Source organism: Anneissia japonica, unplaced genomic scaffold (assembly GCF_011630105.1).
Source record: "Anneissia japonica isolate Jap-2015-1 unplaced genomic scaffold, ASM1163010v1 scaffold288288_len553704_cov182, whole genome shotgun sequence".
NCBI classification, from domain to species: Eukaryota; Metazoa; Echinodermata; class Crinoidea; order Comatulida; family Comatulidae; genus Anneissia; species Anneissia japonica.
In genome coordinates, this window is record NW_022702993.1 from 113,535 (window position 1) to 131,950 (window position 18,416).

Below are 18,416 nucleotides of genomic sequence, written 5' to 3' on the forward strand. Positions count from 1 at the left end.
CCAGTGTGCACGTTAAAGAACGCAGTATACTAATTGGAAATGAGTAGGAAATTGTTTCCCGGTGTACAGTGGTGTAACGACTATGCGCTCCCATGCGGCGGTCTGCAGGGCCCCCATCACCTAGGGCCCCGAAGGTGCCCCAACCCATAGGGTCCTCGCTCGGGCACCCTTACCCAAAAGGGCTTTGTTGATACATAACAGCATAATGTCTCTCTGAGATCGACTGTAAGACATATATCATAGTATATCCGTGAAGGTTTAATGGGGGCCCCTGTCGGCCTGGGACCACCTACAATTTTCCAATTGTTTTAAAAATGGAAATTATACTCGCATTTTAAATATATGAGTGCCAATTCCGGCCACTTTGAGGTGCCGTATTCATAAATGATCTTACCTTAGCCCAACCATGCTGGGGCTGAGGTGGAATAGGTGTGTGAAAGCCACTCCCTACCCACATTCCCTCTATTTTGAATACCTAAATCTGCAACTGATATATAATTTATTTCCTTGTTAAAAGCAATCTAGAATACAATGCCAAATATTAGAAAAACGAGCAAATTTAAATTCCCACAATCAAAGTGTTGACCGGATCAAAAAGTGGACCCCATTCTCAGAAAACCACTGGGCCCCGGGCCCATCGTTAGGCCACTGCCAATGTAGTGCCCATTTACCACCAGAAGGACCTCACTGGAAACAAGTATTCTTCCGACTTTTGTGGGTTATCCTTGGTGTTTACACTGAATATATCCATCCACCCATAAGGGACAGATATAGAGAAAGAATTTTGTTTAGAAATGGTGGAGACAACAGACATTAAAAAAAATAGGTTGTTTTGGAGTAAGCCTACAGTGACGTCATGCTCCCTTCTTTCTGGTCTTTCTTCTCCCTTTCTTCTTCATTTTTTTGGGGTTGGGATAGACCCATGTCTCCTGGACCCACCCTGAAACGATTGATTGAAAGATTGTTTGATAATACTTATTTATATTGGCAAAGCTAAGAAAATGCACGTGCATATTCATAGACCTAATATATATGTATGTATATAATATATATATATATATATAAAAAACATTTTTTTGGCATTGTCTAATAATTAAAGTCTTTTCATCCTTAACACTTATCTCTAGGGGGATTACCCACCCCGGTGTCACTTCGTGAGCAAAAATATTTTACTGATATGCATGGTGCTCATAACATTGTTTCGGCCTGGGACCCACAACTCGTCGTTGCACCACTGGGAGGACCATGCCTATTAATGTTATAACAAATCAATCACCCAATCAAATATATTATACAGCATGTAACTTGCGGTCCATTGTTCATGTATGTAGAATCATCAATAAGTAGGAAAACAACATACTGAATTTGCCTTGGCCACCATAGAGTAAGAGTGGGGCCCCTGGCCTATCCTGGGTTCATTTGGACTCGGAGGAACTAAGCATTTCTCCAGAAAGTACACAGGTGTACATATCTGGTCAAACCTTTATAGTAAAATGATGGGTCATAGTTGGACTGACCTCTTCTAATAAATCAGCCAAAGAGTGTGTTTGTGGGATTTTGTTCTATTTGATAATTAGATTTACAGGACAATATATGAAAAACTACACAGTTTCTGGTATGTATATACCGGAAAACATAACTCATCATTGGCAGAGCTTTCAAATGATACTAAACACAACAACTTTTGGTAAGTTCGATTTTTTGACCTTTTGATCTTTTTTGTTATGTGACTTTATATTGGTCTATATCGCTGTAAATATGTATTATGTTGTTTTGGTGAAATGGCAATAAATGATCAGCGTATAATTCCCTTTCCAGGGGCGGATCCAAGATTTAAAATAGGGGGTTTCATTTTCCCATAAACCCAAAAATGAAAGGGGGTCCAGGGTCCTCCCCCGGGAAAATTTTGATTCCCAGATGACCGGAAATATGAGCTTTCCCGACTTCTGAGGTATCTTTTAATGACCTTTAATTTCTCCAAAATTCAAGGTTTTACCCCTCTTAAAAAAGGTCAGCTGATTTTATATCATTCTTAGGCCTATACCAAAGAAAATAAATCAAAAATATAGTCAATATATTTTTAGGCCAATATCAAGTCTCACGCATCCGGCGTGAACCTCACGTTTTTTTTAACAAACCTCATGCTCAAGCCACTCCTCTAAAATCTTGCGCTTTTCCACTATAATCTCAAGCTTTATTTGATTCAACTCAAACTTTTTATCAAATAATATAAACCTTCGCAATTCTATATTTTATCAGGCCCAGATCATCGAAAATTCTATCGTTCCTGTTATAGCTACTCATTTTTAAGGTTTAATTTCAGCACTAGAGATATTCAGAGTACCCAGAGAGCATCTAAGTCCAAAATTTTTCGGGGCCCTTGGACGGGCCCTCGACTCACGTCAATTGGGTTATTTCCTGTTAAATCTCAAGCCTTTAGCTATCTCCAACTTGGCATGTATTCTATATTTCAACATCAATGAGTATTTGGATTCTTTCTTCCATAGATCGATGAACTGATAGGCCTGAAGAATACAATTTCGTACGTAATTATTACGACGTCGAGCCAAAACAGTGTTTCTAATGTATTTAATTGAATGCTAGTGGGGCTAAGTCTATATATAAATAATACACATACTTTATAAAACATAAATTAACCTAATTTTCTGATAAACAAATTAAATAACATTAATTAAATGAAATATATTTAATGATATAACACGATGGCGTGTATTTCAATACTTGGAGTATGTATTATACTTTCTTATCTGAGATTAATCAGTGGACCTTTCAGTAGTAGGCGTATAGTAGAAGAGAATCACTAATGGGCCTGTCTCTTATACACATCTAGATGTGTATAAGAGACAGGTTAATAGAGGGTTTTTTTGTGGATGAAATATGGGTATATAGAACGACTAGGAAAAAGGTGTGATATCGAAATTCCAAAAAAGGGAAAAATGTTATATAGATATCCTGTTTTCTTTCCTGTATTTTTCATATAAAACCGGATTTAAACTTTCAAAACGTTTCTACAATGTGTATTTAGGCTTCATCAATACGGTATTGCGAATGCATCAATAGTCAATCAGTCAATTGATTGAATAACACTTTTGTATCATCGGCACACCTTTTTAGTGTAACCTTACAATGGCTAGATAATAATTAATTGATATAGAGAAAACACAAAAAAAAAAAAATATGTTCTCTTATAAAGTATAATGAAAATAACCTGATGCAAAAAAAATCAATAGGAAAACTAGGAGGAACAATGCATCGAACAAATGGGGGGGGGGAATAGCCTGGGCCGGGAATAACTCTCCAGGTAGAAAAAAAATCAGTGGGGAAAATTAGCATGTGGCAAGTACCTACCGTAATAGTGCTATATTCTGTAAAGTAAAGCCTCAAGCCACCTCAATTTTGAGACTACTAAATTTAAAAATCTTCCCAGGCTTTTGCAGATAGCCAGAACTAACTTAATATTTGGAGTTTTTTGATAGCAGATTCTTTTTTTTTTAGATTTCTCTGAGTTAACCCGACTCAAAGACAATCTTGCGTACAAAAAAAAACATGCATATCCATCTTCTATACACAATTAAAAATCAAAATTTAAAAGTAGATAGATATTTTGAAAACAAGAACAAAAAAAAACATTTGTCTTTATTTATAATGAGAAAATTATTTATCAAAATATGTAATTCAATTTGTTTTTATTTTGGGATAGCTTCATGGATAATCAACATTGTGACAATGAACGCGCAAGACCACACACGCCGCCAAAGCTTTTGGTGAATTGAATCCCAAACGCGATAACAAAAGCTCTCTAATGACAATAAGTTACTGCATGATTATTTTATAATTTTAATAAAATTTATTTCTTCTAATTTTAAATATATTTTCCCTGAATTGGTGATTATTTGTCGTCATGCGTGGACTAAATGCGTGACAAATTTTGGTGAATTGAATCCCAAACGCGATAACAAAAGCTCTCTAATGACAATAAGTTACTGCATGATTATTTTATAATTTTAATAAAATTTATTTCTTCTAATTTTAAATATATTTTCCCTGAATTGGTGATTATTTGTCGTCATGCGTGGACTAAATGCGTGACAAATTTAAGATCACACATGTGTTTCTGCCAAATGTGTGTTACATCCAAAATCACTCTGAAGCGGGACCGTCCCGCACGATGCGCGAGAAACGGTTGGTAATGCGTTTTGTAAGCCAGGACCCAATAGTATTTTGTTACGTTTCTTCATAGAGGGGAGTTCGTCCGAACCCCTTGAACCCCCTCCCCCCCGGATCCGTCACTGCTTTCCATTGACACCAATCATGACCATGTTTTATGTGGTGTATCAGCCATCTTGAAATTCAAAATGGCGGCTGATGACTTTGGGAAAATAATGGCACCTAACTTTTTTGAATTCAGCGCAGTAAAAATGATAAAATTAGTCAATAAAATATATTTTTGTTCAAAAATCTATCTGGATTACATAGAAAACTAGCTTATATACTCGTTCTTATTTTATGTACATTTTAATTAAATATATTTTTCGATTATTTTTAAACAAATAAACACCTATTTTTTAATTATGTTCCATTCTGGCTTGGAGTGACAGTAGTTTTTATATGTCTAGTTTGTTGCCTGTCTAGAAATTATGAGTTTAGACAGCAAAATCATATCTGTAGCTTATTTAGTTTCAATTTTATGCACATTTTAGACAAATTTGGCGGCCATTTTGAAAAACGGCCGCCATTTGTATACAAGGAGTAAAATCAAGTGTCAACAGGGCTTTAGGGTGACCGGAAGGAAATAATTAGGATATCTGGCTATGTGGATTGCTTCTAACATTCCACTCCCCCTAACTCGTTTTTTTCAGATTTTTTTTCTAGTCTATTGAATAATTTTTCTTTTGTAATATAACCCTCATTTGTGACTGCTATGCACCTGATGTACCTCCAATTCTCTTGGGGATGCATAAATATTCATGAGTGTTTTGTTGTAAAAGTCTCCTGATTTCCAACGAAAACCTCCACAATTTCAAGATTTCATTCAATCTTGAGTACTGTAATGTTCGTATTGAGCGTCATTTCCAGGTTCAACTCTTAAACCCCACCTCAATCCTTGTGTACCCATCACTCAAGCTGCTGTGAGCTATGCTTTCTCACAGCCCAACTGCTATGGAGCATCATAATGGGTTCAATCAACCATCAACCAAGCAATCTTGATCTGCAAACCTTGTTTTCTATTGAATTGTTGGCATCTGTTTGTGGAATGCCTCCAACTGAATAAAGAAAGAGTTAGTATCCATGGTATGATAATAGGTTCAATAAACTTTTGTTAACTCATTTCTAGAGTTGAGTACTTTTTTCTTTATTCAAAAATTATTTACCAAGGGTGAACCAAAGTAGCAGTTGCAACATGTGCCCTCAGTATTGTAGTGTATGTCAGTAAATAATCAAAAATAAAGTAAGGCCCTATAAAAAAAATATTATTACTTTATCACCCTATGTAGGCTGGAAGGAAGGAGGCTTTTTTTTTTTTTTTTTTTAATTTTATCACCCTTGGGTTGTTTGCTGGTGCATTGATATTCAAAGTAAAACATGACTGAGATAATACAAACTACTAACTAATTACAAAAAAAAAAAAAAAATTAAAAAAAAAAAAAAATTTTCTTTAAAAATATATATTTTATCAATATCATAGAACCCCGTTCCACAACCTTTTTAGCCCACGACTCAAATTAAATGTCAAGCACTCAGGCGCGACCCATCGAACCCAAAGTCAATAAAACTTCCATTGTTTTATACACACGAGGGATAGCTGGAAGAACCACCTACTTATCACCCACAAAATCACTATAAAACCCATAAAAATATATATAACTTTGAATTACGCATTTAACAAAACTACGCAAGTTATCAAATTTTTCAGTAAGAAAGATTTTAAATTGAACTTTTACTGTAATTCAATTTTTGTTTTTCTTCATTCGTGTTAAGTATAGTTTTCACGATCTGAAGAGATTATGCGACTCATCACTTTTTCTCGTGACCCAACAATTGGGTCACGACATACAGGTTGCGCAAGGGTGATAAACTAACAATTTTTTTTATTGGGCCTAATAGTAGCATTTTTTTATGACGAATGCAATAGTAACATATAATTTCACAAGCTTTTGTCACAATCGAAAAGGCTTTAACATTTTAAAATATACAGTACTGTATAATATTACAAATTTTGTCCAAAATGGGGATCTGGACCCTCTGGCTAAGGTAAGAAAAATTATGATTATGGAAACTCTAGATGGCTGAATATGGCACTCTCAGACTTAAATTTGAATATCATTCTTTTAGGGGGTCTAGGTTCTTGCTGTTTTTAATTGGCTGATTATCATTGTGTGTTTTAAGGTCTAACCTTTAATCTTTTCATTGCAATGCCATGACCGTTATCATTACATTAATAGAGACTTTGTTTATACCTTATTTTAGCCAACCCACCGACAGCCAATAATGCTGATTTTGAATAAACATAACATTTTTTTTTTGGCCAGTTAGCAAACCCTCCACTATAAAAAATAAAATTTTATATTTATATTTATTATTACACGAGCCACTCCCCTGGAAAATCCAAAAATAAGATATATTTCTTCGTTAATTATATAAATTTAAAGCATTTATCAATCTCATTACTACACTGTTTAATTCATTAATAAAGTTTTATTTTCTCCTCCACCTAGATGGTTTACAGTAGGCAAGAGCATTTTGCTATTCCTAAAAAACAAAATTTTATTTATATTTTTTTTTTCACCCTACTCTGACAATCTTTTAAAAATTAAGTTTGCCAAAACAAGGTACAAAAAAGTCTTACCTTGTACTATATTCATTTTTTTTTAAATTTTAAAGCCATTTCATTTGCTGAACACGTAAGATGCAATTACTATCACAAGCAACAAGTGAGCGAGCTAATCAATCTAACCACAACCGCTTGATTAAGCATCTATTACTTATAATTTGTATAATAGACCTACTACGTACTTTAATATAAATTATCCTTGAAAATTCAGGTTGGGTTCATGTGACGTTGGTGGATTCAAAATGATGTATTGATATTGGCAAATGCTGTAAATGCCAGGACCCTTGCAAGGAATATTTTTTTGAAAGACTACTGGTTTCCAAGTGCTATGTTATAGTGGTATTAGATACTGTAAATTCTGTATCAAAATGAAATGTTACATGACAATGACAGGAAGAAGGAGGATGGAAAAGAGTGGATCAGGAGGAACAGTATGTTTCCACAATGCAAAAAAAAAGACGAAATAACATTGAATTAATTGGAATTCATATCCCTATTATCGATTTAGTACAGTATCTATAATCACACAGGTAGCTACAGGTTTTCATATTATCCACACGTAGCTCACACTGCACTCTAATTTTAGATACAAAAAATTCTCACCTAAACACTGAATTACAGAAAGAAATCAATATTTGATTTGAAAAATATTTAAAAAAAAGAGAAATAATATGTACATCTCTACTGAGGATATTTTGTGAAGTAATGCACCAGATCCACAACCAGGTACTTGTGTTGGGAATTAATGGAGAACAGCAAAAATGAAACAATTGTAATTTCAACTCTACAGAAATCTTAGGCAGCAGGTACTGTACATTCTAACAGAGAAACTACTATAGGAGTATTGAAATTGGGTAAGGTTGTGGGAGGGATTGATGATTAAGTGGAAGGGCCCACTGCAGGGGGTGCATTGCAGGGGGCCCTCAACCCCCATCAGGGAAGCCTAGGCCACCACCCCCACGGGTCGGGGAAAAATTAAATTTGTTGGGGAATTTTTACAATAAAAAAATAACATTTTGTGTTAATTATTTCATTTCATTTTATTTTATTTCACACAACGAAAAAAATACAATATAAAATTCTTCAGAAAGGTAAATAAATAACAACATTTATAATAATAAAATTTATTTATGGAATTCTTTATTTAAAAAGGGGGTCCAGAGGTCCGCGACGGGGGTCCTTTTCCCCCTGGACCTCCCGATAGCGCTGTCCGTGGTGCACTGTAGCTGGCAAAATAAGGTAACATACTGTGGCTGCCATTTAGGGAGATGCTGGCTTGAGAGTCCACAACCACCTCAGTCCCATCAATAGTTATTGCAAATTATTTGAAAACTAAGATTTAGGCAACAGGCGCGAGAGCTTGAGATTTTATTTGCAACCGCAAGTCTCACATGAGATGCATGATACTTGATAGCTATGATGTGATATGAGGTAATATAACTACTTGAGTTTATTTTATTTATTAGAAAATTTAAGGGGTGCCTGGGGACGCAAGCTTTTTTTGGGGAGTGTTCACACCCTCCTGTAGATACGGGACTACCATGATGGTTACACTTACAGACATACAGTGGGGTACAGTAACTGAGCTCTATACTATTACCTGAATGAACAAATATATATAGGGCTGCTCATGAATATTCAAATGAGATTACACCTCCAGTCAAAGTAAAGAAAGTAGCTTAATAGAATATTAATGTTTCTCATTATGGTACATCAGGCATAACATTTTAACAGAAAATACTCTGTGAATGTTAATCACTAAGCCAAGTACGATTACACCATAGTAACTATCTAGTTTCTACAGCAACCAAGTACATGCCATTAAATTTGTTGAGGTTTCAAGCAATATTATATGAAGTGCCTAGAAGCAATTTACAAGCACTATCCACATCCCACTGGTAACAATAATTTACTCAAATATTTACAAATCACTAGCTTTAGGAGGGGTTTCTCCACAAAAAAAATCCATAATAATACTGTGCACCAATTAATTATATCCCTAATGTGTATTAATTAAAAATTAATAAAGGTCATCACCATCATATTTAGCAATATCATCTTTATTTTTTTTCTTTGCTCCACTTTCTTTAAGGATGGCCACAGATTTCTGTCTGTTCAGATTTATGTTGTTATTTCTATGAAAAGGACACAATTCTTCAAATAATACCTATACAGAGTCTACTTTTGAAATCCACTGTGTGGAGAAAAGCCAGAGCTAATAAATTTCATAGTTACAGTAGTCTTGAAAGTGCTGTTGTCATTTCTATTTCATTTATATTCTATAATTATTCAAAAATTAACAAAAAAAAAACCCAATATCAACAGATTATTAAATGCCATTCTACACACTGCCTAACCAATGCCTGCCAAAACACTATTTTCAGTGGCTAAAATTATTATAGTATATAACATTTTATAATTTTTTGAAATCATTTCATTTGATAAGCTCTTACACCTTAATCAGCTTGAAATTTCAAGGTACCAAATGAGAATTTGTACTGTAGTGCAGGGTAGTAAGCCTTAAATACTGTAACCACTATTAGATTTGGTGGCTTAGCGGACATTTCTTGGATATTGTTGCTAACTTCCCTCAAAAAGACAGCATAATTTGTACGTAAACATGTGCATTTGTGGGACAATGTTGGACACGCCCAAATTCCTGGTATTGTTCTGATTGGTCCGTTGTTAACTTTGATTGACAGTACTGAAAGTCTAATTACATCATTGCTTGCAATATCCCATGATGGTCAGTTAAAGCTGTACAGTTCCGGCTGTACTTGCAAGATTAATACCAGGATTAATGCGGCTTACAGAAAAGACAAGGTCCTGAAGTGAAATTAAGTCTTCTTTGATTACCAGATTTCAAGTACTGTACTGTACATGATTCCAAGTGTCAGTAGCAGGAATGTGGTTTATGTAGGTGGGGCCACCCAGCTTTGAAGTTTTGAATCCACCTGGTCTAGCTAATTTCATGGTCCTCTACCCATATTTATTAGCCTCATTGCAGTGGCGGATTTAGGAAGGGCGTAAGGGACATACTGTACGCCCCCCCACCCCCTATTTTTGCAAAAAAAAAACAAAAAAAAAAAAACTACACCCACATTTCAAAGTTGCATATTACAGTATATTAAAATTTCTTTTACAGTAAAAGACTACACCTATTTTTTTTAAATTTATTTGTTACTGAAAACTACCATGCTAGATAGTCAAACCTCATACAGTATTCCTCAAGGGGGCAAGGAGTGAAAAATGTAAGTGAAGAGAAAGATCAGGAAGTAAAAGATGGAGAGTATGTTAAAAGATGACAAAGAAGTGGAAAAAGATAAGATTGATAAGGAAAGCAATAAGAAAGTAAAGAAGAGGATGAGGATGAGTATGATGAAATGAAAGACAAGAACAATTGGAAATGAAAATGAAAAGGATGAGGGAGTAAAGAAGTTCACCAAAAAAAAATGAGAAAAAAGATATACAGTACTACAGTATTTCTTTTCTTATGGCAAGATATTTTCTACAATAAATATATTATACTAATGATGGCCATTGTTATACTCATACAACACTCCACACTATGCAGAAATTATTGACAAGATATTTTTAAAATATAGATCCTTTAAAGCCTTTCTTATTTACTTTAAATTGGGGAATAAAAGAATTGCCCTAATTTACATAAGGCATCAGGCATTAGGTTAAGGTTTAATTATTAATCTCAACACCAGATTAATATGATGCCAGTAACTCCCTGGTTAATGCATCAAAATAGAACTAATTTTATAATATATACACATAGGGTTTGCATAAATGCACTTTCAGAAATTGCACTTTAACTTTAAATAAGGGAACACAAGAATTGCCCTAATTTCCACACGAAAAGGTTTATTAATATTAATCTAAATACCAAATTAATACATTAATTTCAGTAACTCCCTCGCAATGTTAATACATCAAAATGGAAATAATTTACTGTAAAATATACATATAAATGTGGCAAAGACAAGCCAAACCAGTCACTCGTTGCAAATCCTGTTTCAGAGATAATGGCCAAAACATACTGGAATGTCAAAATTTTTTAAATCTATTTTCTTGCACTAAACTAACTTTTTATATCCATATATCATGCTATGCTGTTATTTTCCCCATTTTCAATGTTTAAACAACAATTTTTAACAATTTAGTGATGAGTTCTCCCTGGGAAATGCCCGAAATCATATACTTTGAAGGCTGATTTCTCAAACATTATTCTTTATCTGTATGATTAAACTCCTGTAACTTCATAACGAAAAGTCTGATTTTAATTATCCTTTTACCATTTTATAGCTCTCACAGTATTACTATTACCTTGTATTAATAACTAAAAATTGATTTTTGCGACAAGTGACTGGTTTGGCTTGTCTTTGCCACAGATGTATAAACTGCACTTTGAGAATGAAAAGACTGAAAATATAAATAATATAAAAGATATCAGGTCACACTTCTTACCCAAGTGACTTCATTCAACTATTAATTGAAAAAACAGTTACAGTTATCATAACAGATCACATTAGTCAAAAAAACAAGCAAAACAAAACTGCTCTAGTGGGTATAACATCAAAACAAACTGCTATGTGGCAGATTTTTCACACAATATTAGGCCTCTGCTAGATTTTACTGTAACTCCTCAAACTTTGATACATTTAATATCGTGAAATAACTTATCGAAAAGCCTTGGTAAATATTCCTTTAATAAACATCAGAATTTTAACCTGTTAGCTTTGAAATGGAGTGAAATAAACAGCTGTAAAATTTGAACATAGTATAGCCTCATCGTGTGAACACGGGCCTAGCCCTAGACTAGAGATTCATACAGTACAAACAACGTTCTTCAGACTCATTAGTCATCGTAGTCAAATGAAACATCTTATGTTCAATTCAGCAATTTAAGTTAGTCCAATCGTTTATATATTACATACAGAAATGGTAGCAAAATGACTTTGTGACAGTATAAAAGCTGAATGTGTACCTCTTAATCAACAATCCCTTAGGGCGTGTTTCTACTGAATAATGCCAAAAAACATGTTTTTTTTAAACAGTTAAATTCCTTTGATAAAAACATGGCAATGCGAGCATTGGCAGGTGGGCGGAGCTTATGATGATGATCACCAACGAAAGTTGAAATTGACCTTACAGTACTTCCTGTGAGCTACTGTACTGTACAACACATGTTGCGAAAGAAGTAAACATCACACTGTTAAATTATGAACAAATTATGGTAGCCTTCAGCATGTCATCCTGATTTCACGCTTACCAACAAAGAGGTCAATTTGGGTCACGGACGGGTCATGACTAAAACACGTTTTCTGAACGCCAACCCTATAATGAATGCGTGTTAATACACGTTTTTATAACGCATTCCTAACCGTGTTTTTGTTTCTTGGCCCGTTTCTGCTGGGAAGAAAACACATGTTTTTTAATATTTAAACTGTTTTAAAAAACATGTGTTTTATTGCTCAGCAGAAACAGGCCCTTAGTCATATCTTTAGTCTACCATACAGTAACTGGAAATGATTGTAAATCAAATCAACCTTAAACCAGGCACTCACAGCATTGTACGACAATCGTACAACGCTGTGAGTACCTTGGAATTTGGATGTATGAGATTGATAATCAAACAAAATTATATAGAGTTTAGTATTTATTAAAGTACAAGACACTCATTATTCATGGTAAATTTCAACATTTTAAATAAACTGATCAGAGTTGGATACCAGAGTTCTATGCTAACTTCATTACATTTAAGACGATTTAATAATAATATACACCGCTTTCGACTCTCCGGTCAATGCATTAGCATAGCTCATAGGCTTTGTGTACATTTTTATACCCACTTGGCAGAATCGTTGTGACAACAGTAATTCGGTTAACACCACTTGTAAAATCAGTGGAAACTGCAAATAATAAGGCATTATCAAAATTTTCTATATCAGACAAAAAGCATAACTGAACAAAGGGTAGGAACAATAATCAGTCAATAGTAAAAACTACTGTACAACATTTCAACCAGTATATATTTCACCATTTCACTAGTGTTGAACTTTTACCTATATCTATAACCTAATGAAATATTTGAATTGTCTATTGCTAAACATATATTACATTTAAACATAGTACATATGGTAGCAAACATACTTAAAATACTCTGACAGATACTGTAAATCCATTGGATATTATCAAACTTATCAAAGAGCAACCATGTGTTGAATGTCTTTAGTAATAAATTGGAATTCATGAGATCTTGAAAATGCATGGATTGGAATTTATACCCGATTAATAATTAAAATTTCTAATTTATAACGTAATAATAGAAAACACAGCAAAACACTGAAAAATATCAATGCACGTAAAGGCCAACTCAGACAGCGTCGTACAACGCAGCCCGACACGAATTGTAGCGTCGGGTCTGTGTGAGTTAAACGCAGACGAGATGGTTTGCGTCGGGGGCAGTTGCGTCGTAGAATATTAAACATGTTTAATATTTCTCATGATAGCTTAAGACTGTCCCCGACGATAAATCGCGTCGGGCTACGTCGTACGACGCTGTCTGAGTTGGCCTTAAGGGAACGATGACTGGATCTCGAGTGATACTGCACAAAATTGATAAGCGAAAGCTAAAATGTAACAGCCATGAAGAGAAACTAGAGAAATTGTACAGTGCAGTCCTTCATTAATTGGTAGGAAGGACTGGTCGTAAGTTGTTGTAGCTGAACATTCAGATTTTATGACTTTTTGTTTGCCTGTTTGATTACACTACATTGAAAAATACTAAATGGATGGTTGAAATATTACAGCTGAGTATATAAATTCGGCATTCCTAATCATTTTCACCATTTCTAAACAGTGTATTTTCATTATTATAGAGCTGTTTCATTGGTAATAAACCAAGTAGAATTTGATATACAGTAAACTTACTGCAGGCTTTTGTCAATGTTATCAACAATCATAACAAGACGTGACAATAATGCTTCGGTGACTTATAATGTTTTAATGGTCATTGTTTGATATCTTTTTCACGTTGTAAATTTTATAGTTCATTATATTTGATCATTCTTTTAATTGTTTTACTGTATTTTAATGCGAGAACCCAATTTCCGACTTGGAGCAATAAAGTGTATCTTATCTTATCTTATCTTATCAAACCAGATATTATTAATGTCATTAGTTTTACAGAACATGGTTTCACATGATTTATCCATATTTGGTATTCAAATTCAGATCCATTAATAATTATATTATTATGACACGCCAAAGTTTGCTGATATATCTTAAGTACAGCTTTTTCTTCATTTATATTGTAATTTACTGCCCAGAAATGTAATCCCTACAGTAGATTATTTGTATATTTTTTTTCTGAACTATGTACAGCTATATGATTGCTGTATCTTTACAGCTGAGACTACAAGGAAAATGTCATAGAATAGATTTACTGTCTCCGTTTAGTTTCATGTTTACAGTATTTCTAAACTGCAGATGATGGCATGCATGAAACCTCTAAGTCAATAAGGATGACCTTTTATTAACTGAAATATATTCAACTTCATTTGATACTTGATAATATTAAATACTGTATATTACTGCTGATTCTGTATAAGTGATGATATTAAATATATTACTACTGACCCTGTATATGTACTGTAGCAATACAGTATTTATTAATTTCCTTGAAATCATTAGCATAGGTGGGGTGCACTTTACAATATTGTTCCCCTTAGAGAAAACGGATAGTACGTTTAGGCCAAGGGTGGGCATAAAAATCGGTCGGAGGGCCAAAGTCAATTTTTGATTTAACACCAAGGGCCGCACACTAACTCCGATGTTTCCAGTGTGCTTCTAAAAACCTTCAAGCACTGCTTTTACACCACTTTATTCTCAGTTTCAATATTACATTTTACAGATGGTCGGTGTCGATCAAGTTTTCTAGCAATGTTGCTTGGCGGACCGCACAGATAGGGTTTTAATTTTCATTTTCGTGGGCCGCAAAAAACACTGGCGTGCATTTCAATACTTGGAGTATGTATTATACTATCTTATCTGAGTGAGATTAATCAGTGGCCCTTACAGCTACAAGGAAAAGGTCATAGAATAGATTTACTGTCTTGTTTAGTTTCATGTTTACTTCTAAACTGCAGATGATGGCATGCATGAAAGTCTTCGAGGATGGCCTTTTTATTTATAATAAAAATATTCAACTTGCTAAGGACAAAGAAATTCATGAAATTGAATGTTACAGAGTCTAGGACCTAATGGATTACAGTACACCCTACAGTACGCTACTACCTGTAAGCCGAGACACTTTTTAAACCTTTTTAGTGAACCCACTAGCCGCAAATAATGATGACTTCGATTAAGAATACAATTTTATTTTTGGCTATATTAGCATACCCGCCTCCATGAAAAATGGATATTTCAGAAAAAAATTAAAGTTTTACTTTAATGTTATTTAGCCCTCTGCTACCGTGATATCTCCAAAGTATTTCTTCCATTATATAAATTTAAAGCATTTAACCATCCCATACTACACTGTTTACATTTTACCAATAAAATTTTATTTTTATTTTCTCCGCCGTCCGTATGTCTTTTAGAAAAACTATTTGCTAAATAAGAAAACAATTTTTTCGCCCTCCTCCGATGATCTTTAAAAAAATTAGTTCACAAAACAGGGAATAAAAAAGTCTCGCCTAAGAGAATGTACATGGTAGGTTTAACTCTCAATGAAGGATTGGGTTCCTATGAGTTAGAAAAGAAGCTTATATACAGTAGTCATATACAGTAGTAGTAGTACCAATTTTTAAGAAAGGGAGTAAAGGTGACACTAATGATTTATCAGCCAGTCAGTTTGACTTCTGTTTGTTGTAAAGTTATGGAAAGTATAATTCGAGAAGCAGTCGTTAATCATTTTGTTGTGAATAAACATGTTATCTGAACAACAGTACGACTTCCGAGCTGGGAGGTCCATAGCTACCCAGTTGTTAGAAGTACAGTAGTTGAATGTTGGTCCAAACTTGATGGTAAAGATTATGGTAAAAATACTAATGTTGCTTAATTAGATTTCGAAAAACCATTCAATTCGGTTGCACATATAGCGCCTATGGTTATTAAAGAGGGTTGAATTGAAGCCTACGTACTACAGAAACAAATCTTTTGCTGAATACGCAACTTTTTGAAGTGAAGATGCCAAGAGTTGTGGTAAAAACGACAATTTATGGTTGGTCAGATCATGCAGGTATACAGAAAATGGTCGCATGATTTTAGTGGCACACCCCAAGCAAGCCCGATATTATTTTTGATTTTTATAAATGATATACTGGAAGTTGCTGAGTCAGAAGTTAAAATATTTGCAAATGATGTTAAACTATTTGATTATGGTAAATTCAGATGTACAGTAATTTGCAGGTCTCATTGGACAATATATTTGAATGGTCACATACAGCAATTACCTTTTAATCCAGAAAAATATAAGATTACAGTATGTATATTTGAAGAAATTAATATGTAAGATTTGAAATTCGATTACTTCACACAAGCTAAGTCACATGTTAAAATAGAGGAAATTTTATCTAAAAAGATCTGAGTGCAGTGCAAAAGAAATTTGAAATTTGAAGAGCATACTTCTGTTTCTAAGCAAACAAAATGGTACTGTAGGTCTTATAAAAAAAAAAAAACCCTTCACTTATAATGACAAGGGCAATTTTCTTTTTCATACTATATAAAATTGATAATAATTTAAAATAATAATATACATAGCTGTAAAAGTATTTTTCAAGAACAAGTTTCAAGTAATTTCAATCGTACACTGACAATACCAATCATCATTCATTTCCATGGTCCGTAATCCCGGGGAGCTCACTTACATACTAACCAAGACATGAGACACTTGCGGTACCTATTGTACTGAAAATTCTTATAGACTTGAACTACCATTTACCAAAATCGCACTGTGCTCTAAAAGACGACAGAAAAAGGGTTACTCAATAGTGCCAGAGAGGGTGCAGTATTGACTGGTTCCCGATGGCAAAAAGTGTTCCCTTCCGGTCGCGATCTCGTGGCTGTAACAAACGTAGGCTTAGCAGGGGGCTTACTGGCTTAGCACCCAGTTTAGCTTGAATTTCCTGCTAACATCGTGTGGAAAATCGTGTTACTTTGACACAGGATACAGTAGGCCAGGGATTTAACTACCAATTTCACCCTGGTTATTTCCCACAATTGTCCTCGCAAGTCTACCCCATAAATGTTGCAACTCCCCCCCAAATTTCCCACACTTGTGCTACCAAGCCCTCGAAAATATTATATCCGACCAGTTGGTTGAAATCCAGTTTGCCGAAACCTGGTTTGCCGAAATTTAGGCCAATTTTCCGAAAACCCAGTTTGCCGAATCCAGTTCACCAGTTCACCGAAAACATAAAATCCCTTGGCCGAAACCCAGTTTGCCGAACCCAGTTTGCCGAATTTTGCCATCACTGTCGTACAAAAGCGCACTAGCACACTACTATTTTGAACTAAATGTAATGACGGCAATTATGTAGGCAAAAACCGAATGTAAACTTAACAACCACAAAAAATTAGTTAAAGACCATCAAAAGTGCTTCCCTGTTGCTCACAACCGAGCCATACAATAAGTGATTTAGGCTTTTAATCTTATGCACCAATGTCAAATCTACTAAGGCTACTGTAGATGTGATAAGATCCGTTGGTTTCTGTCTTAAATCTAACGTTAATGGTTCAAACAAAAATTTAGGTTTTATGAGTGATTATTCGTTTATGCGGTATAGGGCCTTATAGGCATATAATATGCCTATAAGGCCCTATACCGCATTATATTATAATAGTAAGTATTCTTCCTAATGGTAAGTATTCTAGGGCTAGGCCCCTAGGCCTACTGTAAAAATCATTCCCACGGATCCCCTTCCCCACTTCAACTTCGACCCCACCCCCCATTTTAAGAGTCTTAGATATGCCAATGGTAGTTTGGTGTGCCCGCTGATATAGGATATACAGTATACAGCCGGTGACAGTGTGTTTACTCACATGCCACTACCTAGATAACAGTAGCAGTAGGCTTAAAGTAGCCTAGGCCAAGGCTGCATACAATACAAAAGCCCTAGCTTGGACCAGGCTTGGTGGTACGACTTACGCTTACCCTACTGCCTAGGCCTAGCTAGAGTACATTCACCCGGCCGGCAATGGATTAAATGAGCACAACAGAAATGTAAATATATTACTGTACCTAGGCCTATCTCGCATAAGGCAATAGGATGAATTATTTAGATGTAATTTAAACTCACCTTTTTCCTGCTGTACATTTAGTCAACTTTAGATGTTGTTACAAAATCACACACCTTGCATCACTCGACTTAATACATTTGGGCATTTGCTTATCCATCCAAATCCAAACTTTGGTACAATAGAAGGCGCTGTTGCAATTATGTCTCACAAATCGTAAAGGAGGCAGAGAATAATTGATGATGCGCTGTGAAATGTTATTTTTCATTTGGAACATAAACTTTTATCCTAAACCAAAATCTTTGCCTAAACC

At 34.6% G+C, this 18,416-nt stretch overlaps 1 protein-coding gene across 1 annotated transcript in view; it reads right to left on the reverse strand.

Annotated features, from left to right (window-relative positions):
- Nucleotides 1-18,269, reverse strand: part of LOC117104199 (ATP-dependent translocase ABCB1-like) — a 25,994-nt gene extending 7,725 nt beyond the window's left edge. Inside the window, exon 1 of the mRNA XM_033244910.1 lies at nt 18,166-18,269. The gene's annotated coding sequence lies outside the window, so the exon portion shown is untranslated. The remainder of the gene's footprint in view (nt 1-18,165) is intronic.
- Nucleotides 18,270-18,416: the final 147 nt, after the last annotated feature.